Source organism: Myotis myotis, unplaced genomic scaffold, assembly GCF_014108235.1.
Source record: "Myotis myotis isolate mMyoMyo1 unplaced genomic scaffold, mMyoMyo1.p scaffold_m19_p_1, whole genome shotgun sequence".
Taxonomy (NCBI): Eukaryota; Metazoa; Chordata; class Mammalia; order Chiroptera; family Vespertilionidae; genus Myotis; species Myotis myotis.
The window spans coordinates 173,347,074-173,363,985 of record NW_023416313.1 but is presented as its reverse complement, the minus strand read 5'-3'; the positions used below and the strand labels follow the sequence as shown (position 1 = coordinate 173,363,985).

At 48.7% G+C, this 16,912-nt stretch overlaps 1 protein-coding gene across 6 annotated transcripts in view; it reads right to left on the bottom strand.

Annotated features, from left to right (window-relative positions):
- Positions 1 to 11,791, bottom strand: part of CGNL1 (cingulin like 1) — a 159,188-nt gene extending 147,397 nt beyond the window's left edge. For 4 of the 6 annotated variants that reach the window (XM_036302705.1, XM_036302729.1, XM_036302735.1 and 1 more), the window contains exon 1: positions 11,709 to 11,791. The gene's annotated coding sequence lies outside the window, so the exon portion shown is untranslated. Of the gene's footprint in view, positions 1 to 10,556; positions 10,703 to 11,704 lie in introns of those variants that run through there. The other 2 variants (XM_036302714.1, XM_036302723.1) reach the window with 2 other exon arrangements.
- Between the last annotated feature and the right edge of the window lie 5,121 nt (positions 11,792 to 16,912).

Sequence of the window (16,912 nt, the reverse complement as noted above, 5' to 3'; positions counted from 1 at the left end):
AAGATAAAAAGAACTTTTGAGACAATTCAGAAGATGGATTTCGGCCATATTCCTTCTTACACTCACCCCCACACAGAGAGCTGTTGGAGCTTCAAACACTTAATGACCTTCGGCACGGTCTTTGCAAAGGTCTTTTAAAAGTCTAAACAAATTATATCCACTGGTTTGCCCTTTTTCCCACATTTATCTTCTCCCTCAGAGAACATTAATAGACTCATCAAATATGACTTCTCCATCTATGTGTCATATATTTTTAAGGTCCAGTGATATCAGCCTTTCCCAAACCTATGGGGTATAGATGTGGATTAGCTCTGAAAACAAGGAGTGGTTCTAATGATTCCTGCTGGGAATTCACAAAAGTGAAGTGTCAGAATAATGAGATGGCATACATACACACCCTCCCAAGCAGACATTGTTCTAAGCACTTTAGACATCCTATATAATCCTATATAATAAAAACATAATAAACAAATCGACCGAACAGCCAAACTGCGGAACAACCATCTGGACGACCATCCAGGACAATGCTATGACACCCACTAACACCAGGCCAGCCAAGGCAGGTGCAATGCAACTGGTCAGGGGTCCGGCCATCACCCCACGATCGCCCCACAGAAGGAGGCTCAGGCCACCAACCCTTGGCCTGTGGCGGGTGGGCGGGGCCTCCCTCTGCGAGGGAAACCAGGGTCCCAAGTGCCAGAGGGAAGCCAGTGCTGGCAGCCTGGGGAAGGAAGGCCTACTCTTGCAAGAATTTCATGCATCGGGCCTCTAGCATGAACTATAACATTAGAGGACATGCCCTGGGTAACTGCTGCCCCTTCGGGGAGCCAGGACTTGGACCGAGAACAGCCAGACCGGGCAGCCTGTCTGTAAATCCCAATCTTGCCAGGACTCTGGGTTCCCGCCCTCCTGTCCTCGCTCGGGCTAGGATCCCCAGGAAAGCGGCACAAAGGACGGCCGTCCTGCAGCATCCTTTATTTCAAGACTCAGCTTTTCTACAACAAAGCCTGCCGTTTCCCTCAGCAAACCCTGTTAAGCTGCCAACATCCTGCTTCCTCTTGTGGGGCCTACTCACCTCCAAAATCACAGCAAAAGTAGAGCCTCCTCACCTGTCAGGGCCCTCAGCCTCCGGAGCACAAGAAAGTTCCAAATCCTGGCGAAAGCTCAGGCCTGGCCTCCAGCAGGACCCAGCAGCTCAGAAGCCCACGCTGCTCTCCTAAATGCTTCCATCTCTTCTTACCAAGGCCCCCACCCTGTTACTAAGGCCAGAATGAGGGGGAGCTGCTAGGGAGGGAGGCATCACCTCTTTCAGTCTAGTCTCTCCCGGAACAGCTAGTTTACATCTCTAAGACCTTTGGGCCTCTCTGAATCTTCTACCAGGAGTGGCTGGGGGCGGGGAGAGGGGAGGGTCAAGATTGTCTGGGTCAATGACAAGCTACAAATCTGGCCCAGGCCTCCACCTGGAAATCCAAAGCAAAGCATCTTATTAAAGTCACAGGTTAAGGATCACTCACTCCACAGCTCCTCATTTAGAAGCCCTCGGTGGCGTTAAATGTAAACACTTCCCAAGAATGCTTTAAAACAGAGGGAGGTTTTTATTAAACGACTTAATTGAGGGCCACTTCTCATCGTGGAAAGCTTTTAAACCCAGAAATGAGGGGCCTGTGGGTGTTTTCCAGACACTTGTTTTTAAAACCTGCCACGCTGGCTGGCTGTCCTGGGGAAAAGAAGCACGACTCAAGGCCCCTGCAGGTGATCCTGCCGCTGATTCTTCAGCAGAAATAAAACACTGAGTAAGACCTACTCCCCGGCAGCACCAAGGACCTGGCGGGAGAGCTTCATTCCAATATTCACTTCAAGGGTCAGTAGAATCACTGGATGGGAAAAGTGGGAAAAATAAGGCTGGCCACAAAGGACCAAAATAAATGAAGGCATTTTCAAACCTGAAAACAAGACATAACATGGGACCACAGGCCAGAGGAAGCTGAGGCTTGGAAGAATGGTGCTGCTACCTGCTATATCACAGAGATGAATCTGGAAAGCATTACACCGTGAAGGAAGCCAGATACAAAAAGGAACATACTGTGTGATTCCATTGTATGTGAAATATCCAGGTCAGTCCATTCCAGAGACAGAAAGGAGACCGGTGGGTGCCAGGGCCCGGGAGAGGGAGGGATGTGAAGTGACCATGGAATGGGTGCAGGTTTCCTCTGAGATGATGAAGGGTTCTGGAACTTGATAGTGATGATGGTTGTACAACACAGTGAATGTACTTAATGCCACTGAACTGTACACTTCAAATAGGTTAAACTGTTGACTTTATGTCATCTATATTTTAAACGCAATTTTTAAAAAAATTCCTGATACCAGGAACTCTAGAAAAATCCTTTCTCAGCCCCTAACCCAGGAGCAATCCCTTCCTCACCTGAGTAAAAACATATACACTGAGTGGCCAGATTATTATGACCACCTGACGTTTGTAGGCAAATTAGCTATAATTTTGTGCTGAAGTTGCTAGAGGGCCAGACCATTATAAATAGGGAAGCAGGTTGTTTACCACGACAGTAGAAGTGATTTTTTTTCCCTGAAGATATGGGTAAACAACACAATTTAACAGCCTTTGAATGTGGGATATAGATGTATATATATCTTTGAACGTGGGATATAGACGTATCCAACCTGCTTCCCTATTTATAATGGTCTGGCCCTCTAGCAACTTCAGCGCAAAATTATAGCTAATTTGCCTACAAACGTCAGGTGGTCATAATAATCTGGCCACTCAGTGTATGCTGTAGGCCAAAGTAATAAATAATATGATTTTACTAATAACAACTCCTTGATTAAGCTGAGCTTCCCAAGGACACATCACTTCCCCCACACCTGTCCTCAGGGTGGCAGTACTGTCACCATTGGCCTCATTCTACAGGTGAGAAAGCCAAAGTGTGAAGAGGTCAAGGAGCTTGCCCGGGGTCACACACAAAGGGAAAGCCAGAGGATGCACAGAGGTAGGGTGGCCAGTGGCTACACCCACGCTCCTCCTCCGAAGCAGCGAAGCAGCGGGAATGTCCTCTGGGCCAGTTGACTACTCTGCCCACAAGAGGATACCCTTTGTCTGCTGAGCACTGATCCTTCTTTAGTGGCATTCAGTATATGGCCACTTATAAACAGGCTTCTCTAAAACACACATTCAAAAGACACACCTTAGGAATCACAGTACCCCTTCACACCCATAGAGCTATCCTCGTGCACACAGAGTTAATTTCCCGTGGGCAGCTTTGCTGAATTTAGTCCTGGGAACAACATAAGATAGGAGGGTGATGTGATTACTTGTCCTTTTACCTAGGAGAGAAGCAAGCTTCACAGTATGTAACCGGCCTCAGGCTTCTTCTCCAGGGCCCCACTCCGCCTTCTGCCTGAGGAGTCAGGTTTAAATACCATGAGATGTTAAGGGATTTGTTTAGCATATAAGTTATTTATATGTAAATTGCATGTGTTAGTTATATGTAAATAGATGCAAGCAATTACAAATGAAGTTAAGGAGCTTTCCTAGGAGAGGAAAGTAGCTCTTCCCAGCGGCAGGGACACCTGTGGGGTAATCCAGAAGCACCAATAAAAAGTTAAATTCCTTACACACACACACACACACACACACACACACACACATCCTACTTAAGAAAGGAGGGCCCTTTGTCACTGGCCAACAGCTCCATTAGATGAAAGATGTTAAAAACAGCCAGCACTGTTCCAGGTCCCACAGCCGGGGCCCTCAGTCTTGGCACTGTTGGCACTAGGGCTAGACTGTTTGCTGTGGGGCTGCCTTGCACACTGTAAGCAGCTTTCCTGGCCTCCACCAACGAGATGCCAGTAGCCACCACCCTCAGGCATGACAACCAAGAATGTGTCCCCCAGTGAGAGCCACTAGACTATGTCAGAGGTGTGGCCCAATACTCTATAATAAGCACTACATCCCCATTTTACAGATGAGGAAACAAACCCGAAAAGGAAGAGAAACCTGCCCCACTCTAGTGCTGGACAAACATGGCTTCTAATCCGAGTAGGTGAGATGGCGGGAAGAAAGAATGAGAACACGAGAGAGAACTACTGGTTTCTACCGGCTGGTGTATTTCAACGTTACACGGCACCTGGCCCTAGGAAATGGAAGGCGGGTGCTAGAACCCTCCGATGACGTGTGGTCCTTAACTCCAAAGAAAGCATGCCCTGCTGGCAAAAGCAGGCCCCACAATGCCTGGAAGTCTGAAAGGACTCCTTTCCTCACAATAATCTGCAGGCTGGGGGTCGGCGAGCCCTTCACATAATAAACGCATTAAACACAAACACACACTGGCCATGAGAACTTGAAATGCACTTTTGAAAGCATGCTTTATCAAGAATTCTCTGATTGTTTTTGTGAAACATTCCCCCCACAGTCGGCCTTCTTAGCACCGGTCGTTGTGCTGTTTAGAAATCTCTGTGGCAGCCAGAGAAAGACAGCTAGACGAAATACAAGCATGTCCAGTTTCAAAAGGCCAGCGGACTTCCATCCTTCCTTCCACAAAGCTTTGCTGAGCACCTCCTTTCTGCTAGACCCAGGGAACAAGGGCAGTGGAGAGCTCGTCCTCTGCTAGGGTTGCAGATGTGGGGGAGTCCAGACCTGCACCAAAGGGCACCGATGGGGTTCTAACTGCCGAGATACAGGCACTGACAAGCAGTCAATAATAACCTGGGGAAGAAATGAAGGAGTGGGTGAACTGAGAGAATGAATGAAGAGCCAGCCCAGCACCAGAGCTCCGGTGCAGAGAGCCAGCTAAGTCGTTAACAGCGCAGCTCGGGGCCAGACAAGTTTGAACCCTGGGATCCTACCACTCAGTAGCCGCACAACTCTGACACGCTACCCAGTGTTCTCATGGCCTTTCTCCCTCGCCTGGAACATGGGTTCATCATGGTACTTACCCCACAGAGCCGCTAGTTAAATCTCTCAGCAGGGCTGGGGGAAGTGCCCTCGAGGATTTCTCTCTCTCCCTCTCTCTCTCTCTCATTTTTTTTGTATGCCACCCAGCTGCCTCACACCCAGAAAGCTGGACTCATTGCAGGTGCCCAGACCTGTAGTGCCAGGTGGTCATGCCCTGAGCAGAATGGACATGAAGAACCAGGTAAGCAGTAATCCCATCCCACACACTCTATTTCCTCTCGCCCACCCTACACCTCACCCTACCATCCACCCACTCACCCATCCCCCTACCCTCCACCAAAAAAAATCAAAATAAAAAACCTTGCAGATGGCCCAGGGCAGGGCAGACAGAGCTGAGCTGAACTGGCTGCAACTGGAACAAAGGTACTCAAGCCCCAAACCTGAAACTCACAAGTCAAAGAAATCTTAAGTTTGGTAAACTCCACCCTGCAGTCCCTTTGCAAACTATTCTCCCTGTTATCTCTCCCTTCATTCTTTCTCTATCAGTTCCTCCCCAACTCCTAAAGCTTTCACTGTAATCACCACTCTCAGCAAACTTTCCAGGTTTTTGATATTTGATTAGGGCAAGGAGAGAAGCTGACCAACTTTTCAGCTGCTGCTGTGTAATGCTGAGCAAGTCACTGTTTTTAATAAGGAGAATAAAAGTCGCACAGGCAAAAATGGTGAAGAATCAAATATTATTTTTTAAGCTATTAATTCAGCTACAATCAAGCTCAACGATAGCTCCTAAGATATACTAGAACCTCTTTGTGACTTCAAAACCAGGTCATTTCTTTTTCCTTTGTAATAAAATCAAAAGACAGCAGCTATTTAGAGTCTGAAACTCTGAGCTGGAATTCCCAAACTCCCACTTAGTCTGGGCTGGAACCTCACCAGGGCCCCCACCTGGAAAACCAGACTAACGCCAGTGCCACAGGATCCCCGGGAGGGGTCCTGGACACAGTAGGTCCTCTTCCCTGAATGGACCACAAATTTTCAAAGGAAAAGAGTGCTGTTTCAAATGCTATAAAATACAAGGATAGAGAGTCAGGGGAAGTCAGATGTAAAAGCCAAGAAAATTATTGAAGTCAAAACCAGAAAGTCTTGGTCATCTGGTCTCAATCCTCCACCAAAGAGATAAGCAACAGTGAAAGATTGTTAATAATAAAGGGCCTTCATAGACAAAAAAAAAAAACAACAAAAAAACAAAACAAACAAACAAAAAAAAAAACAACTAAAAATCCACAGCCCTAACCATTATGGACTCTACCTAAGGCAGCAGGGATCCCTGTGACTGGGTGGCTGGGAATACATGCCATCCTATGAACAAAGACACTGGCATAGTCCCCACTCAGGACAAACACTCGGTGCTCTAATCCCAAACGCTCCAACTCCATGACGACCCTCCACAGAGTCCCTTGGAAATGTTCCCTGGTGCTGACCCTTCTCAGGTGAGTGAGCCCACCGTAGTAAGGAACACGCACTCGGAGAGCCTGCCTTAAACTCATCCTGGCTAATTATAGCTCACTCAGCCTGTGAGGCCTTCCCACCTGTAATTTTAAGAGCTTGCGGTAATTACTATGCAGCGCAGTTTTGTTTTTGTCTCAAGTACCCCATAAATAGGAACTGGATGTGCACAGCGTGGATTTGCTCCACCATGTTCAACAGTGAATTTTGTTTTTAATCACTTACCCAACAACCAATTACCTACAGAAACTTAGAGGTTTGCAGAGCTTGAAGAAATATGGAGATAATGTCTCTCTAACCTAGGATTTGGGATCCATTCAGAGCCTTTCTGAACAGCTTAATCTACCCTCTCAATTAAAACAAAACAAAACAACAACAACAAAAAACAGCCCTAGCTGGTTTGGCTCAGTGAATAGAGCATCCACCTGCAGACTGAAGGGTCCCAGGTTCGATTCCAGTCAAGGGCACATGCCCAGGCTATGGGCTCCATCCCCAGTAGGGGGCATGCAGGAGGCAGCCAATCAATGATTCTCCCTCATCATTGATGTTTCTATCTCTCTCTCCCTCTCCCTTCCTCTCTGAAATCAATCAATCAAATAAGTAAGTAAGTAAATAAATAAATGAAAAGTGGGATTTCATAAAATTTCCCTTGGGATGACAAGCCCACATCCTCAAGTAGCGGAAAACAGTAAGTGAACCCAGACCTGAGGCACTGAAAATTCAATTTCTCAATCAACTCTGCTGAAGAGGAATAAGGAGCAGTGGAAGAACTCAGCTTTTCATTCAGACAGACCCAAGCTCTCTTATCCCTCAACCCTGCCACTTCTGAGCTGTGAGCTGCCACAAGATCCGGTTTGTCTTTGAGCCTCAGTTTCCTCACCTGTAAAGTGAGGCCACTGCCACCTGCCTCTCAGGAGCACTCGGATTCAGAGAATGGGAGACAGGCGCTGAGCATACTGCCTGGCACTTGGAAGGCAGTCAATAAACAAAGGGTATCGACTCATCTAACCCTGGGTGATTAGCCCTGTGGCTCAGCTATTTGGAAACCACCTTCCCAAGGGAAAAACAGTGTGAAGTCCAGTTTCAGTCTTTCCAAGGAAACCTGAGCTGAAGTGACAACAGTAGGATAGAGAGCGAATGTCCGCCCCTGCTAACTCATAACTTATTTTGCCAGTTACCATTTGCCAAAAACAGATCCAGCCACATTCTCCACCAGTTTCCCACCCCCCGGGAAGAGACCCTTGCACAACTTGGTTAAGTGCATATCCCTTGAGCAAAATCCATCTGCCTGAATCTTTCTTCACTCCCCACTTCTTGGAGTGATCAGTGGCTGCACCCTTCCCTCTCCTCTGTCAGAAAAGTATCTGAAACCAGTCATGTAAAACTTGGAGGGACTTAATATAAATCCTAACTCAAACTGAAGTGAAGTTTTTCTTGCACCAATGAACTGAGTAGGTATCTATCCAGGGGCGGCTAGCCAGGTGGTACCTGGCTACCCCCCCCCCCCCCCCCCCCCCCCGGTTCTCTGTGCTCATCTTTATTCTGAGAGTTTCTCAAAGTACCATAACCCACCCAACTGCAAGCTCGGAAGGCCAGGGACTGTTACCCTGTTTCCCAAGAAGTCCTGGAGGAATGCAGAGCTCAGGTAGGAGTGGGGACTTTGTAAGAATTTGCTAAATGAGTGAATAAAGAAATGAAACAACAAAAACTGAGTGTGGCTTTAAAATGAGGCAGTCCCTCTCCCAGGAATAGCGGCTTGGGAGATAACAGTGCACTAAGGAGGAAGGTAAGGGGGAGGGGGTGCTGGAATCTGGGTGTTTGACTGAAAACTCCAATGAGCTTACCCCAAGTGAAAGCAAGATGACCCTGGTGCTATTCCCATCCTCCCCACCCACCCCACCCTTTTTCAGGGTTTTCATGTCACAACTTGTTTCTTGATAAGAGCAATGTCACATGACAGAATAAAGTAAGCGCTTGGTTATTCAGGGAAAATTACTCAATTTTCAATTGCCCTTGAACTTTGTTTTTCTCCTGTGATGCCAACCTCTCAGCCATTTCAATGCCCTTTAGTGCCAGGGTCAGAGGAGGAACAGAAAGGAAAAGCACAATATCAGTTGTGTGTGTTTTTTTAAAAGGTCAATAGCATCTCTTAAAGAAATGGGTTTCGAGGGGAGAGGGAGTTAAGGAGGCCATTAAATTTCTTGAACCACCCATTTGTACAACATATTAACTGTCTCTACCAGAAGGAAAAAAAGGAAGCCAATAGGACAGTCTAGTCTTAACAGGAATCAAAGCTCGCTCTTCTGAATGCTGTCTTCCCTTCTTCTAAATAAGTGGATCTCAACCTTCTGGCCCTTTAAATACAGTTCCTCATGTTGTGACCCAACCATAAAATTATTTTCGTTGCTACTACATAACTGTAATGTTCTACTGTTATGAATCGTAATGTAAATATCTGATATGCAGGATGGTCTTAGGAGACCCCTGTGAAAGGATCGTTCAAACGCCAAAGGGGTCGCGACCCACAGGTTGAGAACTGCTGCTAGAGGCCCTAACTTTTATTTTTCTTCACTTACATTCGTCTAATCACTTTAGAAGTTTAGAGCTGCTACCCCAGAGAGAGAAACGTTCCAATAAATCTTTTTAGGCCCATAGCTACATACACTTTTTCTTCCTTTCTTTCCAAAATGTACTATTATATTCATAGCGTGACTACTGCTGTTCGGGTGCAACTTTTCAGACACCAAGAGTTCAATAGCATCCTCAAATAAAGATTTTCCCCAAAAACGGAGACAAAATTAGCAAGTTAATAAACTATTCAATAACATAGTTTCATTTTGTTGGCCTGGGAGGGAGGGGGACACAGGAAAACACTTTCCATATGGTCTTGTTCCCCAAAGGTTGAGGGCTGGGGTCAGGGGCCACCCTGTGAGAGCACGCACTCCACATAACCTCCATTCTCAAGCCAAGACAATTAAGAGGGCTCCGACAGTGGCCCCACGCCCAGCAACTGGATGCAGCCATAGGACCAGGGCATGGCAGCCGAAGCTGGGAAAAGAGAAAAGCCAACTCCACGATTTTTATTTTTCAAGAAAAGTAAATATTCTTTTGCCTCATGTTAGGAACTAGAAATGAACACAAATGCTCCTCCCCCTCTGGACGGCATTCCTTTGAAAGTATATCATCCCACTTACTAATAACAATGCAATATGGAGGGCCCCCACGGAAGAAAAAGTTAAATCCAATGATTTGTGGCCAGTGGCAACGCCCAGGTGGGAGTCTAATACAAACATCATACTTGGGTACAACAGTAAGCTAACCAAGACTCCAAGAGACTGTCACAATAATAACACTGACACTGAAAACACAGTTTCTTAATAAAATAATCAAATTATATACGTGTGTGTATGTGTGCGTGTGTGTGTTCAATTTTTTTTTTTAATCTTATTTCACTACCATGTTTGAGATCATCTGAAAAGTGGCTGAAGTCTCACCTCAGAGGTGCCATCCTACTTACTGTGAGGCACTAAGTCCCAAGCTCAGGTTAGTCCAGTGGTCGGCAAACTCATTAGTCAACAGAGCCAAATATCAACAGTACAACGACTGAAATTCTTTTGAGAGCCAATTTTTTTAAACTTAAAACTATATAGGTAGGTACATTGTTATTAACTTAATTAGGCTACTCGTAAGGCTTAGGAAGAGCCACACTCAAGGGGCCAAAGAGCCGCAAGTGGCTCCAGAGCCGCAGTTTGCCGACCACGGAGTTAGTCTATCAAAAAGAAACATACACTGTGTTATACCTGCTGGGTGTGATCACACATTGGGAATAAAGCTTAGCCACAAATGCGCACACCTTGACACAATATCCGCCTTACGGATCTTGTGAGCTTGTTTTCTTGAAGGAAAACTCTCCACATTTATGCAAAACCATTATCGGTGGCAGAGGGTCTCCAAAAGCTGGATTCCTGAAGTACATTTCCTCCGTTTAATCTGAAATCCTTTCCAAATAGGACACGTCAAACTCTTACTTGGTTTTCTCCGAATAAGACAACCCCGTGTGATCACCTTGACCCTCCCAAGGACTTCCTGGCTTCAATCCCCACACTCGTGCCACCTGGGCAGACAATGCCCAGGCGCGTACCTTTACTGTAAACAGAGAGTAGAAACAAAGGGAACTCCAGGGACCAGCACCCTCTGTGGTCTCAGGTTGGAAGGCACCAGCCAGCAGGCTGTCCAGTGCATGACAGAGCCAAGATGCCCCATCAGGGTGGTTTTCAGGGAGCAAGTCTGAAGGGAGGGAAAGTGAGAGAAGTGCCCGCGATGAGTCCTGCGTGGGGACTGACCTCTAGCAGTTCAGGAAGTGGCTGTGGGAGCAAGCCCCGGGCAGAGCTGCTCAAAGGTGGCGTCGCCTTACAACACCCTGGCTTTGTGAATGCCATTGCCCGGGCTGCGCCCCAGCCCACCTGAGTCCGGCTTCTAGAGGTGGGACCTAGACACCAGTACCTGTAAGAACTCACTAGATGCGCGGCCAAGTCTGAGAACCGAGGCCCCCAAAGAATCCCCAACGTGTCTGAGCCGAGTCGGAAAGGCGATGCTTCCTTGGGGGGAGGAGGTACACACATCTGTACAAAGGTTTCTAAAATTCCGTGTAACTAGCTCCAATGTGACAGCCAAGCACCTGTCTACAGGCCAAACAGTGATGCAACTTGGAAAAGTCCCTGGGAAAGCTAGGCTATTGCTGCAAGTGAGGCGGGCGCTCGGGGTCTACCTGCCGGGGCCGGGCAGGCCAGGGAGAGGGGCGGCCACCAGCCCTTGCTTTTCCAGGGACGGTCTGGACGGGCACCCGGGACATGAAATGAAACAGGGCAGGGCAGGGGCTGGGCGCTCCGTGTGGCTCCCGGCGGAACCGCGGCTTCCTCCTAGCTGTCACTCGGACCCGCGGGTCCAGGTAGGGGTGCGAAGGCTGCCAATCCCTCCGCACTGGAGGGAGGTGCGGAGAGCCTCCTCCTGCCCCCAGCCCCGCCGCGGTGCCGCCCGAACCCCCGCCACGTGTCCCGCACGCCTCCCGGCGGGGCGCTGCGGGCGCCAGGAGCGCACCTCCCAGCCGGGGACCGCCTGCGGCGGGCGCTGCGCTGCTCGGGGAGACGCGGGCTGAGCGCGGCGCACCTGGCACGGCCCGAGCCTCTCCAGGCGCGTGGCCCTCGGAGACACCTCGCCCCTCGGGTCCCGGTGGGCGCAGCCCCCCAACCCCCCATCCCCACCCCCGGCCCGGCTCGCGCGTTGGCTCACCTACCGCCGCCGCCGGGTCCCGCTCCCGCCGCAGCCAGCACAGCCCGGCCGAGTGCAGCGGCCGCCGCGCCGCCGGGAGGCCCTGGCCGCCGGCCACGCCCCCGCCGCCCGCCCCGGGGAGGAGGGGCAGGGGGCCGGGCGGGGCCAGACCCGCCCCAGCGGCCGCCGGCCTCGCCGCCCGGAGAGGGTAGGGAGGCGCCCGACGCCCCTTCCCGGGCAGGCCGCCCCACGCCCTCCTGCCGCCCGCCCGGCCCTCCGCTGGCCGCCGCTCCCCGCGCCCCGCCCCCCGCCCCGCGCCCCTCGGGCACCCTCCAGCACCCTCCTGGGCTGGCCGGCGCGCCCCCCTCCGCCCCTCGCCGGCACCTCTCCCCCGCACACACACACTCACACTCCTCTCCAGCACCCCTTTGTCCTCGCCCTTTCCCAGATCGGAATGTCCTCCACCGACCCCTCCCCGCCATCCGCGGGTGTTTTTCTCCTCCAAGCCCGCCTTGCCAAATTCCCCTTCTCCGGGAAGCCTTCCCTATGGCGCACCCCACCCCTTGTCCCACCCCCACAGCCTCTGAGCCCAGTTTTTGCCTTACCCTTCCGTGCAGACTTTTTCTCCCCAACTAGTGAGAAACTTAAGGTATAGCTTTTCTTCTACCGCAATCAAATCTACAAACACTTACTGAGCACCTACTATGCCTGCTGGTGGAGAGGTAGAGTTCCAGTCGCCACCTACAGGCTAATGGTAATCAATGCCTGTGCCTGTTAGGAAGGCAGGGAGTGAGGGGCCCAAGGCCACACCGCTGATGGCAGTGGGAGCTGGGAGGAGAAGCCAGATTCCCGGTGTCTGGGTTAGGCCCATTCCAATGGAAACGGCGGGATACCGCTGACCCGCTGTCAGAGCTTGTGCAAGAAAAAACGTTTCCTTTTCATGTGTGAAGTGGAGAGCAGGATACCTATCCCACCATGTTGTGAAGATTGCCTGAAAAATATATATATGGAAATGTCACATAACCTGTACTTAATAAGTAAATGTTTGCCCACTGAGTGAATGAAATAGACATTTGAAAATTCAATAACTTAAAATAACAATGTAAAGACTTTAAAACATAATAGTGAAAGGGAGAAAATATTTGCAAATCATATATCTGCAAAAGGATTAATATACAAATTATATCAAGAACTCATACAACTCAATGTCAAAAAAAGAAATGTTCCAATTTAAAAATGGGCAGAGGACTGGAGTGGATATTTTCCAAAGAAGATGTACAGGTGGCCAACAAGTACATGAAAGGGTGCTAAACATCACTAATCACCAGGGAAGTGCAAATGGAAACCACAGTGAGGTATCACCTCACGCCCATTAGAATGGCTATTACCAAAGACCAGAAAAGTAACAGTGTTAGGGAGGCTGCAGAGAAAAGGGAGCCTTGTGCACTATTGATGGGAATGTACTGGTAAATTGGTGCAATCACCATGAAAACCAGTATGGAGGTTCCTAAAAACATTGAAAATAGAACTTCCATATGATCCAGCAATTCCACTTCTGGATATTTATCCAGAGAAAGCAAAACACTAACTCAAAAAAATATATGTGCACCCCCATGTTCATTGCAGCATTACTTACAATAGCCAAGATAAGGAAGCAACCTGAGTGTCCATCAGTGGATGAATGGATAAAGAATGGAATATGTTGGACTCTGCCTGGAATTCCTCCCCTTTGTTCTCCTTGCCCATAAATACAGCCCCTCTCCCCACCAAAGCCTCAATGGATTCTCCTGTAGCTTGCTACTGCATGCATTTCTTAAATTGCAATTCCTCTGTTATTCCCGAATAAACCCAATTGTTGTTAGTTCAAAAAAAAAAAAAGAATGGAATATGTATAATGGAATATTATTCAGCCATTAAAAGAAAGGAAATCTTGCCATTTGGGACATGATTAGACATTGAGATTATTATGGTAAGTGAAATAAGTCAGACAAGAAAGACAAATACCATATGATCTCATGTATATGTGGAATCTAAAAAACAAACAAACAATAAAAGCTCATCGATACAGAGAACAGATTAGTGGCTGCCAGAGGTGAGGATGGGGGTAGGAGAAACGGGTGAAGGAGGTCAAAAGGTACAAACTTCCAGTTTAAAGTAAGTAAGTCATGAGTATGTAATGTACAGCATGGTGACCACAGTTAATAATGTTTTATTGCATATTTGAGAGTTGTTAAGAGAGACTGAAAAGTTCTCATCACAAGAAACAAAAGATCTTTGTAATGGATGCTAACTATGGGGATCATTTTACAATATATACAAATATTGTATCATTATGTTGTACATCTGAAACTGTTATATGTCAGTTATACCTCAATAATAAACAAAAAAAATCAAATTTTTTAAAGGAATGGTGATGGGGGGAGGGGGGGTGATATTACTTAAGAATCCAAGGGAGGCAGTAATAGTCAAAGGAGTCTTTTTAGAGGAAGTGGACAAACTATTCTAGAAATAGTGGATGTAGGTGCTGGTGTGTTCAGGGGGACATTTAAGATGACTATTAGGTCTTTTTTCAAATAATTGAATCGAGCCCTAGCCAGTTTGGCTCAGTGCATATAGTGTTGGCTTGCAGACTGAAAGGTCCTGGGTTTTATTCCAGTCAAGGGTTGCAACTCGGTCCCCAGTAGGGTGTGTGCAAGAGGCAGCCAAGTAATGATTCTCTCTCATCATTGATGTTTCTATCTCTCTCCTTCTCCCTTCCTCTCTGAAATCAATAAAAATATATTTAAGTAATAATAATAATTGAATCAATTACCCCCCCCCCTTCCCCTGGGAACTGACCTTTAGACCACTTCACAACCGACATTCCCTTTCGCTTAGACCACATTCCACTTGCTAAGACCATTTCCCCTCCAGACCTTCCCAGGATCCGGACCCGCCCAGAGAGTTCCCCGCTGAAAAAGCCCACTTCGAGTCCTTTAAAACCTCAGACTCCCCATCCCTGGGAACTGGTGCCATTTGGGGGCTCAACCCACCTGATATGCAGATAACCTAATAAATGTATAAGCCTTTACCACTTTTGGCCTTGTGTGTTCCTCCTTGGGTGACCCTAACAGAGACAGTGTTCAGAGGATGGTCTTTCCTGAATGGAGGCTGCCTGGAGGGGGTCATGGGGTGCATACTAGAAAGGGGGATGAGGCCAGATGGTGGAAAAGGCATCTAATACCAAAGTGAGAGGGCTCACACGAACCAAACAGTAATACTTGGACACCTCAAAGCGGCCGGAACGGCCCCTGCACCTTACAGAGGGCACTTAAGGGCCCTGGAGACCGGATGGCAGAAACCTACGGCCCAGGAACCGCAAACTGATGAGGGGGGATTGCAGCACAGAGGGACAGGGAAGTAAGAAATTTCCAAAAAGTTCCCTAGGACTTGAGGACCAAATGTGTGCAGTGAGGGACTGGAGAAGGTAAAGACACAGCTGAGGTTTCCAGGCTGATGGCTTGGGATGGTTTGTTTGAAAGATACTTAAGAAATAAATGAGAGCTGCTGAAGGGGGTGAGGTAATGATGGCATTGTCAGTGGGTATGCAGGGGGGAGAGAAAGGGGGATTGGGCCGTGGAGGGCCAGATGTGGGCAGCATCCAAGCCTAGGCCAAGGAGCACAAGGGCTGGACCAGGTGCCAGAAGAGCAGAGCAGAGGGAAGTGTCCTCACTTTGGGCTGAGGAAGCGGAGGGCACCAGCTGAGAGAGGAGAAAGGCCCGTGAGAGGCAGCAGGAAGGCCCAGCAAGGCCCGACATCACTAATCTGCTTCTCCCTTAGACCCTTACACAAGGAGCTATAGAAAGTATTCACTTGGGCCTGCCTGACGTGGCTCAGTGGTTGAGCATCGACCTATGAACCTGGATGGAGGTCACGTTTATTCTCAGTCAGGGCGCATGGCCAGGTTGCGGGCTTGTTCCCAGTGTGGGGTGTGCAGGAAACAGCTGATTGATGTTTCTCTCTATTTATCCCTCTCTCTAAAATCAATAAAAACATATTAAAAAATAAATAAGGAGAGTCTTTGGGGGCAAGAAGAGAGCAGAGGGGAGATTAGTTTATCAGAGAAACTGCTTTTGCTGCAGTTATTGTCAAAATGTATGCGCAAGCTGCTTCAGCCTGGACCTAAAGTAAACACCACCCCCCCCCCCACCCCACCCCAGGCAGAGCTTCTAAAATTTTGAAACACATTTCTTTTTTATTTTTATTCAATATCAGTTTCCTCCCTTGGCTGCTGTTACTGAGCCTGTAGGAAGATTTTTTTATTTATTATTATTTTTTGTCAATTACAACAACTTGCCAGAAGAGAAATTTTCAGGAGGAAGAGTAGAGAAAAAAATCACCTCTTTTCTCCACTAGATTTTGTGTGCATGGAATACATGATGCAGAAATACTCAGAGAAATGCTATGGCGTCCGTGACATACAAGCCATCGCAGGGTGCAGAACACGGCAGGGGCCACAGGGGGAAGCTGCGCCGTGGACACTTCCTGTGGCCCACACTGTGAGGCTGCAGTGACCACCGACCGGTAACTGATGGAGCAGAAGGGCATTCAGGGAAGGTGTAGTCAAGACACACAAGACAGGAACCAGGAGGTAGTGAACAAAGCCAAAAACAGTACCATGCTTTACCTGGTTGAAGTGGAGAAGTGGGCTTGGGGAGAAGTATGGGGATGGGAAGGGCCCCTGGAAAGAGGTCTGTTGGTTGGAGCCTTTGGAAGAGGCTGCCTTGTTGGGGTTGCCCTGGCGGTAGAGCCTGAGAGGGAACTCGGGCAGGTGGCGCATGTAGCTGGGGAATCCCTGGAAGCAGGAGAGGGAACAGGAAGCGTGAGACAGGGAAGACGGAAGCCACGATTAGGGTGTGTCACTGAGATTGCCGCTGTGTGCAAAGGGGCCTCTGGAGAAGCTGCCGGACGCTCCCCAGGAATGACAACATACAGGACAGGGCCGGAGGAGTTCCCCAAGGCTCCAGCATGGAGGCCCGGGCGTTACACTCCCCACCCCAGCTTCCATACTGCAGTGCTCCCTTGAGCTGGGAAGCTGTCAGCACTAAGCGATGCCGAGTTTGCATGGAACTGTCCTGGCAGCTACACGTGTCCATTGCCCGGGCTCTCACAGTGCTTAAGGCTCCCCCAGGCCCTGCCTCCCACAGCAGATGGCAGCTGGCAGCTCCTCTAGCCACTAGCACAGAGCCG